Source organism: Dromiciops gliroides, chromosome 3, assembly GCF_019393635.1.
Source record: "Dromiciops gliroides isolate mDroGli1 chromosome 3, mDroGli1.pri, whole genome shotgun sequence".
NCBI lineage: Eukaryota > Metazoa > Chordata > Mammalia > Microbiotheria > Microbiotheriidae > Dromiciops > Dromiciops gliroides.
In genome coordinates this window covers 274,142,023-274,149,581 of record NC_057863.1, presented here as the reverse complement: position 1 = coordinate 274,149,581, position 7,559 = coordinate 274,142,023, and the positions used below count along the sequence as shown (strand labels likewise).

Sequence of the window (7,559 nt, the reverse complement as noted above, 5' to 3'; positions counted from 1 at the left end):
GATCTCTAAATTACTTTTTCTAGGGAGATGTTTTCCCCTAAACTTCCAGTCTATCTCTTCCACTAGTGAAAGTGCAAATAGTGAACCATCTCTCAGTGAATATAAGAAGATGGAAGAAGACAGAAAGGAAAAGGTTTAAAGTGTAGGCAAGTTTGTTACCAAAGGATCAGGCATTTGGAAGACCATAGCTGAAGAGGTAGTAGTAGAGGCTGAGCAGCAAGGCTAGACCTTCTCACTAGATAGATATCACCGGCAGGATTTGACCCTTTATTGAGTTGGTTTTAAGGTAGAATCTCCCCAAAGTTCACCATGGTATGGATGTGAAAAGCTGTGGGAGCAGATAACCATTTGCCAGGAATATTGTGAAAGAGATTCCTGACCAAATAGAGGTTAATTTAGATGACTTCTCTAGTTCCTTCCAATTCCGAGATTGCATGATTCTATGACAGCTTAAGCTGAATTATTGGCACAACCAAATTTCTGGGTATAAGCACTTCCTGGATGAATAGCTAATACTAAAATGATAGTGTTTTAAATACTGTTATGAATATGTGATTTTTCTCAATGGGGGTACTTCTTCCACTGATTGCAACTCATCTGTGCCTCCTCAAAATAAACAATTTTTGTCTATTTGTTGTTGTTCAGTCCTTTTTCTTTCAGTCTTGTCTGATTCTTCATGACCCCATTTGGGGTTTTCTTTGCAGAGATACTAGAGTGGTTTGCTATTTCTTTCTTCATCTCATTTTACAGGTAAGGAAACTGAGGCAAAGAGGGCTAACTAAGTGCTATTAATAACCCCATTTTACAGATAAGAAAAATTTAGGCACAACAAGGTTGAATGATGTACCCAGGCCACACAGTTAGTATCTGAGACCAGATATGAACTCAGATCTTCCTGACTTTAGGACCCTTATCCTATCCACTGTGACATTTAGCTGCCCTTTTTTTTTTTTTTTGTCTATGTTGTTCATAAATCCTCTATAGAGTAGCTATCTACCCCAATGCCTTATAGCAGCAAGGTGGTGAAGTGACCTGCTGTCAAGGAAAATCTGAGTTCAAATCTAGCCTCATACGACTTCTAGCTGTCTGACCCTGGGCACATCATTCAACCTTGTTGTGCCTAAATTTTTCTTATCTGTAAAATGGGGTTAATAATAGCACCTAGTTAGCTGTGTGACCCTGAGCAAGTCACTTAACCCTCATTGCCCCACCAAAAAAAAAAAAAAAACCCAAAAAACAAAAAACACTCTGTAAATCTTGAAGTGCCAAATAAATGCTAGTTGTTATTGTCCAAATTTTTTCAGATACCAGTGATCAGGCTGGTTGTCCAGCTGTTATCATTCATTATTGTTACATGACTAGGTCATCTCCTTTTACAACCATACATGTCCTTTATGAGTTCTTTCATGATATTTTCTGCTGATGTCATCTTTGGTTATATATTTCAGCCTACTCACACCTACCAGATGCCTTTCTGTTGCCTTTTGGTTCAACTACAATTTTGATTCTTCTTGGATCATGGTGTCCCATGCATGATTCATGACCAAACAGCATATCATATTACTCTATAAGATGACTATGTAGCATTAGTAGTATTACAGTAACACCTCACCTTCAATTAAGGAATAAAGTTGGAAATAGTAGATTTAAAGTCAATTATTATATACAATATTTTTGTTTGTTTTGTTTTGTTTTGCATGGCAATGAGGATTAAGTGACTTGTCCAGGGTCACACAGCTAGTAAGCATCAAGTGTCTGAGGCTGGATTTGAACTCAGGTCCTCCTGAATCCAGGGCTGGTGTTCTATCCACTGCACCGCCTAGCTGCCCCCATATACAATATTTTTAAAGAAATGTAGTTTCATTACTCATCAAGTATAATATGAACTAAGATAAAAATGGCTCCTAATAAGTAAAATTAGTTGCTAATGAAAAATTATAATTCACAGTAGTCTATCTAATATCAAAATGTATCATTAGCATAAAATTCTTATAAAAGAATTAGATGCTAAATGAAGTTAAAGGCATCTCTAATTTCTTGAGCCCCTTGTTTATGTCATTTTATCATCTTAGACCAGATTCCCTTTATTCATAAGACCCTGAGAATTGTCAGGAAGGAATATTGTTTTGAAGCTTTTACTAGAAAAAAAAACCCAACCCATATATATAATGTCTGAGTTCTTCCAAATTTTGAATCAGTAGGGCCCAGATTGATAGAATTTAACTGTGTTTTCCTGGGACACCTTGGGAGTACCCAGTCCCATGACTGATCTGATATTACTCTACTCAATTTCCAAGATTATTTAAAGTAGCCTAAGGAAGCGTGGCAATAGAAAAGTATTAGTAGGGTAATGTAAAAGCATGTGACAAAATTAAAACCTTGAATATAACTAGAGGAACTATCCATCCATGGAATGGGCATATTAGTGTAAATGAATTGAGTTAGAAATTAATGAGGTCAATTAATTGAATTGATTCTTATAATCTGATAAAAATCACATAGCATTTTCCTTTTGTTGATGTATATGCTGCTTGAATGAATACCATTAGGACTTTGGATCAGCAAGATTGAAAAATATGTTAATATTTAAAGTACTGCATCTAGGCCATATGAAAGTTGTAACAAATGTAGACTTCATCACGGGGTAAAGTCCTTGGAATAAGTTATGGTAAGTGATGACTAACTAGAGTTGCAAGTGGGAGAAAGAGCCAGGACTTAAACCTTTTCAGAAAAAAGAAAAATTCAAAGATAATTTTGGAACTTTACATACTATATCCCTTAAAACAAAATAAAAATCCAACCTATAAAATCCTCATTAATTGATTCATTGCCCTTTGATTTTTCTCTCCCTAACCTTTTCACCTTCTGACCAAAGTCCCAGGCAGGAAACCTTTCCCATTTCTCCTACATTTTAGTGCTTTCCCTCAGTTGATTATCTCATAATTATCTTGTATATCTCTTGTTTTTACATAGTTATTTGCATGTCATCTCATTAGATTGGGAACTCCCTTAAGAACAAGTATTTTGCCTGTCTTTGTATCCCTAGAACTAGCATAGAGCAGGGCATATAGTAGATGCTTTAAAAATGTTTATTGACTGACTCATCTATGAACATAGACACAATCGGATTCATCTCTATTGAGGCCACATTTGTAGAAGTGCAGCATCCACCCATCGATTGGGGGATGGCTGAACAAGGTTGTGGTATATGATTGTGATAAAGTACTATTGTACTACAAGAAATGAGAAGCAGGATGGGTCCAGAAAAACCTGGGAAGATATATCAACTGACACAAAGTGAAAGAAGCAGAGCTAGGAGAACATTATATACAATAACAATAACATTGGATAAGATTAACTATGAGTGACTTAGCTATTCTCAGCAATACAATGATCCAAGACAATTCTGAAGGATTTATAATGAAAAATGCAATCCACCTCCAGAGAAAGAATTGAAGGAGTCTCAATGCAGATCAAAGCATACCTTTTTTTAGCTTTCTTTTTTGTTTTGTTGTTTTGTTTTGTTTTTGGTCTGTGTTTTCTTTTGCAACATAATATTTGTTTTGCATGACTTCATGTGTATAATGTACATCAAATTGCCTTTTCAAGGGGAGAGAAGGGAGGAAGGGAGAGAATTTGAAACTCAAAAAAAATTTTTAATGAATTTATAATTTTACATATAATTGAGAACAATAAAATAAAAGAGGAAATTAAAAGGTATAACATTCAGAAGAGGAGATAAATAAAAGTTCTATTTGTACCCTAACCAAGTCAAAATACAAAAGAACTGGAATATTGCACACACATCTGTTGGCTGAATTTTAAGGGAAACACTGGCAACTTGGAACAAAATAACCAGGATGCTGAGAGGCCTATAAATTATGGCAAATGAGGTTTGATTGAAGAAGTTGGTAGTGTTTAATCTAGAGATGAGAAAATTTAGGACAGGAGGAAGAAGATGATTACTACTTGAAATCACCGCTTCCAATTCTGGGTGGCCATTCTAACAGGTGGTCACTCTTGATTCATGTGTTGCTTTCTGTAATGCACAGAGAAAATCATCAATTAATAAATTTATATTTATATAGTGCTTTCAGTTTTGCAAAGCATTTCACAAATATTATCTCATTTCATCCTTACAACAACAGTTGGAGGTAGGTGCTATTATTGCCATTTTACATATAAGGAAATCTAGACAGGCAGACTTTTTTTTCAACAGCACAACAGCATTTAATGATCAGAAAGTTGAACAGTTAGCCACAGAACAGCTGTGTACCCCTAATCCCACCACATCACAGGAAAGCAGTGTTATACATGAATTAGGAGAATGGCTGTTTCCATATCCCCCATCTCCAGGGGCTAACAGGAGATGTTTTCCCTTGACCACCACTGTTTAATGTATGGAAGGGGGATACACTCCACATGCAGGAGGTCCTCTCCTTGGAAGTGGGGTCGGGAGACCTGGGATTCTTATCATTAAGGAAAGAGGGAACACAGCTATATTCAAGCTGATAAGTACAGGATATACACAATAGGTCAGAGACTGCCCCTTCAACTCACTTTCCTAGTTTCTTCATGTGTGTGTTGATGCTGGCAAAGTTTCACTCCACTGTGACCAGATTCTCATGCATGGTAGCCTGCACCTGAGCCAGTGGGGCAGCGCTGTCCTTGAGAGAACCATCGATCATCTGTTGGGTGGTATCTAGATGTGTCAGGAGCTGACCAAACTGCATAGCTTGCTCATGCAGCTGCTTGATGGGAACAAGTCGCTGTACTAGCTCAGGAAGTATAGCACCAATGGGGCAATTGGACTCCAGCGCTGAACTCTCATACAACTGATGTACCTTGCTTTGGGTGTCTGCATCCTCTGTGGCAGCTTTGTGCTTGGCCATCTCATTCACTTTCCCCAGGACACTCTGTACCCATGCTTCTACCTGATCCAAAGCAGCAAGGTCCAGGGTGTTCACCTTTGCCTGCAACAGCTCTACTGTTTCCATCAGGCAGGATCCCTGTAGACCACACACAGGGGATTCTGAGGGTCCTGGTGACAGTACAGTGTTGCCTCCAGTTCTGACAGCCATTTCTCAAGCTCTGCAACCTTGGAGGCCTAGAAGAACTTGTCTTGCTCAGGCTAGAGTGAAGCTCATAAGTGACCAGGCTGCTGTCAGCGTGGGGCCCAGCAGTGTCCTTGCCCCCATCTCAACCCCTTTGCTGCTCTTATCTGCCTCCAGTTGCACCAGCAGATGGTTGGCCAGGGCTCCCTCAGGGTCAGTGAGGTTGATGGCAGCATCAGATCCCAGCAGCTTCTCTACGTGGGAGGCAGCAAGCTGCTGCTTCAGGATAGCCGGCTGTTTGGCCAACACCACAGGGGGTGGCTTCTCCTCAGAAGCTGACTCCTTCACTGTTGTCTTTATCTTCTCCACCTCAGTCATTAATTCTTTTTTTTTTTGGGTGAGGAAATTGGGGTTAAGTGACTTGCCCAGGGTCACACAGCTAGTATGTGTTAAGTATATGAGGCCAGATTTGAACTCAGGTCCTCCTGACTCCAGGGCCGGTGCTCTATCCACTGCGCCACCTAGCTGCCCCCTCAGTCATTAATTCTTGAACCTCATGCGATAGTCTCTGGTACTTCTGTTGGGGTGTCTCCTTCAGCCCCAGTTCCTCTCTAAGCATTTCAAACTCTCCAGATTCATATCCTGTCCTTTCAGTTTTCCCAATATGTTCTAAAAAGCCAAGTCCCTTGGTCTCCACTCTTTTGTCTTTGAACTTGTCATAGGCAGCATTTGGGTTGACAATGATGTGCTCCACACTTGTACTTGTCAGCTGGTGGGGGTGGGAAGGGGAAAGTGTAGAGGACTCCAGGCTCTGCCCCAGGCAGACGCCAGTCAGGGTCCCGGGTTCAGGTTTAGTTAGATGCAGCAGCAGGGGCCCAGGCAGACTTTAAATGACTTGTCCAGAAGTGTCTGAGGCAAGATTTAAACTCAGGTCTTCTAAATCACAGGTCTAATGCTCTATCCATAGTATATATTTTGGCTAACAGATAATGCTACACTTACCCCCACCAGGTCAATGGCTACATAAGATGCTAATTAGTTTATCTGCATGGGCTTTTCCAATAGATAAGGCATACCCACTACTCAGCACACTTATTACATATACTTAAACAACTCTCTTCTCTTGCTTCCCTAAACATTCCTGAACTCATGAGCTGGAAGCAGTTGACCGTAAGTTACAAAATCAGCTACAAATCTGGCCTAATATATATGATTAAAAATCACTAAAATGGGAAAGTCTCATCTATCTTTTGAGCCTCCACTCAAATTTAAGGAAACCTCTCACTCTTGACCAAATAACCTCATTTATGATGTGGGATAGAAATTGGGGTCAGATTGATCGTGAGTTGTCCCAAAAGTATTACAAGGCACAGTGACTCACTTTCCCAAGTTTTATTGCAATACTGTGAGTGACCACAGGGAGAGAACCAGAATAGTGGAAAGGTATCTCTCGAATAGTGAAAGGAAAGACAGTTATATTTATAGTATGGATAAATTGATTATCAGTCTCACTATAATAATCTCCACCTTGGGGAGGTACAGGGAAGGGCCTTTCCTACTCATTATAATATTCTCCACCTAGGGGTGTTTCAGGGGAGGGCTTATCCTAATTTGGAATTCCTGGGGTCCTAAGCCAACCCCCGAGGTGGGTACCTTTTTCAGTGGGGGTGTGTTTTGGGGGTTTACGCATCATAAGGTGAATTTGGGGACAAATTTGGCCTTTTCTGCGCATGTCTCTTTCTGGTTCCCATGGCTAGTTTCAAAATATCTCCATTTTTCATTAGAACTTCTATACCCTTGTCATTTAGTCTAAGGTCATCATGGCCTTTCTCCCTCTGTTCCCATTATGGGCACTGATTTCTGTGGGTACAAGAACCTAGCATAAGTTATCCATTAACTGGGGTCTAACTCCCTTTTGGAGCTCATATCTGAAGTAAAGCTTGGATCTTAGGTTTTTCTATTAACCCCTTTTTGCCTCCTACATCAATTTATAGGACTTAGATGATCAATGGTCACATGATTTGTCAAAACTCATTATGTAAACTGAGAAGTGTGGCATAGTAGATAGCCCTACCTAAAGACAGGAAGACCTTGGTTGAAGTCATACCTTTGAAGCATACAGACTGGGGGGGCACTGGGCTAATTACTCAATGCTTTAAGCAACTATTTAAAACAATGAATTTCATAGAAGGGCTGACCTGCATTGATAGAGGGAGTTTTTTTTATAGCCTCTAGACAGGCTTCCAAATAGCAAAACTTCAAAGAAACAACTTCACTCAATTGTGCAAGCACATTAAAAACCTAATTTTTAGTTTTTCTAGAAATATGAAGAAATAACAGATTCTTAGGCAAAAAAACTCTTTCCAGATTTCCTTGTTTCGAGGTAGGTGGACAAAAAGTGGACAAAAAGACATTTCATAAGGAAATGGATTAAGGGTGGAAACAAATATTTTAACAAAAAAGTAACTTTAGAGCACTGTCTTCTCCACCCCTGAAGAGATAAGG

The 7,559-nt window shown here is 39.5% G+C and overlaps 1 pseudogene; it reads right to left on the bottom strand.

Annotated features, from left to right (window-relative positions):
• Nucleotides 1–4,556: 4,556 nt before the first annotated feature.
• Nucleotides 4,557–5,820, bottom strand: LOC122751129 (annotated as a pseudogene).
• Between the last annotated feature and the right edge of the window lie 1,739 nt (nucleotides 5,821–7,559).